The sequence below is a fragment of the Mesoplodon densirostris genome, chromosome 16 (assembly GCF_025265405.1).
Source record: "Mesoplodon densirostris isolate mMesDen1 chromosome 16, mMesDen1 primary haplotype, whole genome shotgun sequence".
In the NCBI taxonomy this organism is placed as follows: Eukaryota; Metazoa; Chordata; class Mammalia; order Artiodactyla; family Ziphiidae; genus Mesoplodon; species Mesoplodon densirostris.
In genome coordinates, this window is record NC_082676.1 from 40,397,233 (window position 1) to 40,401,486 (window position 4,254).

A 4,254-nucleotide genomic window follows, 5' to 3' on the forward strand; every position below is an offset into this window, starting at 1 on the left:
ATAACACAGATGTACTAAGTACTAAGGTCCTTTCATCTGGAGAACTCTAGAAATCCTGTGCATTAGGGATCCAAACAGAAGTGGAAACATGCTTCAGAATTGGAACTGATTTCTATAAACCTCTAGTTAAGCCAACTGTTCTTTGGGCAGTGCCTATGCTATCCTGGGGAGAATACTGTCACGTATTATCTTCTAAAAGGTCTCCAAAATATTTCAAGAAATAGTCTGACTTATTCAAGAATAAAAACTCTCACTGAAGCCTGATCCTCAGGCCTCCTGGGCCAGCTGGCCCTCAAAAGAAATAAGCTCTTCCAGATCATTAGCCCAGGGCCTCTCCAGCTAGAGAGAGAAAACCTGTAAGCAGAACTGTGAGCCTGCAGAGAAGCTATCCTGCACTGAACCCACTCTCAGTGGCTTTGGCAGGGGCGGGTGCTGGCTAAGGTGAAGAAATAGTCACACGCAGCACCGCTGAAAACTTTTGCAATGCACAGTAGACTGGTCTGCCCATCACACAGCCTCTCGGCACATCCTTTTAATACAGCTAATACTGCTGAGGACAAGTGGGGGCTGGGGTAAAGGGCCAGAAACTGCAGCCAGATGACCAGAATTCAAACCAGCGCTCTGCCACTCACTGGCTGCATGGCTTTGAGCTACTTTAACCAATCTGTGCCTCAATTCCTTCATCTGAAAGTGGTAGTTATAACAGCCCCTGATTCTTCTGGTTGTTGTGAGGATTAAAAGCTTTTCAATTGTTACAGTGCTAAGGACAGCACCTGGTTGTAAGCATTATGCAAGTGTCTGTTAAATAATTTTTAAATTGTATTTATACGTGTGTGTGATTACCTCTGCCCAGGGGTAACAGGAAAGGCTACCCAAAGCTGGCATCTGTAACTGAGTAAGACTCAAGGTGCAAGGGAGAGTCCTTTACAATAGTGGTTCTCAACTTACCTTGCGTTTAAATCACCTGGAAAGTTGTTAAAAACCCAGATTCCTAGACCTCACCTCCAGCATTTCTGATTCAATAGCTATGGTTGGGAACTGAGAAACTATCAATACATTTCCAGTAAGTTCCCAGGTGATGCTGATGCTGGCCCAGAAACCCACTTTGAGAACCACTGCCTTTCAGAATCAGAGAGAAGCGGGTGCAGAGATGCAGGAATATAAAACAACCCAGCCTGCTCAGTGGAGAGAAAGTAATCTAACACAATTGGATCAGAGAGTGGTGATGGAAAATGGCAAAAGAGGAGGTGGGATGAGGAGGCAGGAGCTGATCCCAGAGTGAAGACACCTGGCACAGATCCTGTGCACTTGGAGGCCCTTTGGGAGTTTAAAGCTTAAGTAACATGACTAGTTTGTGTTTCCAAAACCATCATTTTTGCATTAATGTGAAAAATGGACTGGAAGAGTGGGGATTATAGAGAAAGGGACAAAAATTAGAAGAAACCAGAGGAGAAATAATGAGACCAGAGCTGGTGCAAGTGCAGTGAGATAAGAAGAAAGAAACAGAGAAATCTTAGGGCACAGAATTGAACAGATGTGCAGAGACCTGTATGGGATGGGAAGGAGAAGGAAGGGTTAAGGGTTACTCCAAGCTGGCCAGCTCTGATGCCGGGATGGAGGAGGTCCTGTCAACTGAGAAAGGAATGCAGGGGACAAAAGAGATGTGGGGGGAAAAGAACATTATAAATCCAATTTACAAGGGTTCAGAGGCATCCATGATGTCCATTAGGCAGCTAGAAATCCAGGTCTGGAGTTGCCCAAAGAAATCACAAACAGAAATAAAGAGCTGGGTACCCCCATAAGCAGGTCCAGGTTAGAATCAAGACTGTGGGTAAGGTGGCCAAAGGAGAGAGAACTGACTAGGGAAAGAGCCCGGACAGAAACTTGACTTAACTTTTTAAAATCGGCTCAGCGATCAAAAGCGAGAATGGAGACAGGGAGAATGAGAAAAGGGTAGAGAAGCTGAGGCCCGTAGGATGAAGCAAAGCTATGACAGCATCCTGGTGCTGGGGCTGTCATCTTACTAGCATTACAAACCCTTCTGACCTCACCTGAGTTGAAGGGAAAGTGTCTGTGCTGGTCATTGTCCATTCTTGGGTCCACTGGCTGCCCCTCCCTGTTCAGCCTGACTCCCTGCAAACTGCATTTCTCAGGCTCCTATGCCAACTGGCTTCTGGTTAATTTCTGCCAAAGAGAGGCACTGGGTGGAGACTGGGGAGAGGAGGGGAGTAAAATCCAGGTTACCCTGCCCATTTTCCTTCTCTGTCTCCAGCCCCAGCTCCGCCTTCTGTGGCTTCTCAGCAGACATGTGCTTCTGGCTCCCCGGGGTCTGGGAACATTCCCTCCTAATTCTTTGGTCCCTCCAGCTGTGTGTGGGTGGGGATCTCTATGTCAATCCACCAGCCCACTTGGCTTTTCAGTGCTTCCAGCACCCCCTAACCAGTTCCCGTATGAATTCCCTCTACTGAAATGGCTGGTGCAGTCTCTCTGGTCCTTGCTGGCCCCTGATTGATAAACACACAATGATAATACATCAGTTTCTCTCCCCACAGCTTATTTCAGTCTTCATAAAACTATTCAGGCTGGGATTATCCAAATTGATATTAACAAAGTCTTCTATTTAAAAATTACAGGGAGGACTTCCCTGGTGGCGCAGTGGTTGAGAGTCCGCCTGCTGATGCAGGGGACACGGGTTCGTGCCCCGGTCAGGGAGGTTCCCACATGCCGCGGAGCGGCTGGGCCTGTGAGCCGTGGCCGCTGAGCCTGCGCGTCCGGAGCCTGTGCTCTGCAACGGGAGAGGCCACAACAGTGAGAGGCCCGCGTACCGCAAAAAAAAAAAAATTACAGGGGAAAGTAAATTTAAAAGAGGCAGTAAATGAAGATAAAAGCTGAAATAAATACACTGTAAAACATAAAGCTGTAGAATGATAAATTAGTTCAAATATTGGTTTTTTTGATAAGACCACTAAAATAAACAAACCTCTGTCAAATATAATTAAGGGAACATTTTTAATTAGAAATGAGAAAGGAAAGAGGACAAAATACAGAAAATAGATTTTTTTCTCCAAATCCAAAGAGAATGTTATGCACACTTGTAGGCTAATAAACTGAAAGCTTCAATGAAATGAATAATTTCTAGAAAGATACAGATGACTAAAAATAACTCAAGAAATATAAATCTAAACAGAATAATAACCGAGGAAGAAATTGAAGAAATAATTTGATAACAACTAAAAAAAAAATGCAGTTTGTCCCAATGTTTCCACCAGAACAATTTTCATACTTTTATTTATTTTTTATTATTATTATTTTTTTAACCGATACGCGGGTGTCTCCCTTTGCGGAGCACAGGATCCGGACGTGCAGGCTCAGCGGCCATGGCTCACGGGCCCAGCCGCTCCGCGGCATGTGGGATCTTCCCGGACCGGGACACGAACCCGTGTCCCCTGCATCGGCAGGCGGACTCTCAACCACTGCACCACCAGGGAAGCCCCCAATTTCATACTTTTAAGAAACAGATTATTTCAATGTTGTATAAAATATCCAGAGCGCAAAAAGAGATAAGAGTACATTTATGTCCATTAGGCAAGCATGATCTTCTTCCTAAAATCTGATAATGATAAAATACACAAAAAGAAAATTACAGGCACATATCACAAGTGAATATGGATAGGAAAAGCTTAAATAAAATCCTCACTCTAAAAAGAAACTTCGTTTTACTTTAACTCTTTAGTTGGTTTTTCTTTTTTTCTGGTAACAGCTTCATTGAGATATAATTCTTATGCCACAAAAAATATAAAACACTTTATGAATTTATCCTTGCACAGGGGCCAGACTAATCTTCTCTATGCCGTTCCAATTTTAGCATATGTGCTGCTAAAGACAGCACAAGAGATAACTTCGTAAGTTAAGTTGAAATAAATTATGAAGGACGGTCAGTTTGTACATTATAGAAATAACCATTGGACAAAACCAATATAACTCAAATCAAAGGGAAAATATCATCTGGAGAAAACATTCACAGCAAATATAACTAAGGGTTCATGTCTATGTTATGTAAAGAACTTATACATATTGATACCAAAACATTAAGTCCCCAATACGTAAACTAGCAAAAAACTAGAGAAGACAATTCATAAAAACAGAAATACTACTAGTAAACAAGCATCTGGGAAAACATTCAACTTCTCTTGTAATCAAAGAAATGCCCCCTCAAATAATGTGGTAGCATATTACACTTACTACATTAGAGGA

General features: G+C 43.1%; 1 pseudogene; it reads right to left on the reverse strand.

The window, feature by feature from the left end:
- Positions 1-3,789: 3,789 nt before the first annotated feature.
- Positions 3,790-3,889, reverse strand: LOC132477218 (U6 spliceosomal RNA; annotated as a pseudogene).
- Between the last annotated feature and the right edge of the window lie 365 nt (positions 3,890-4,254).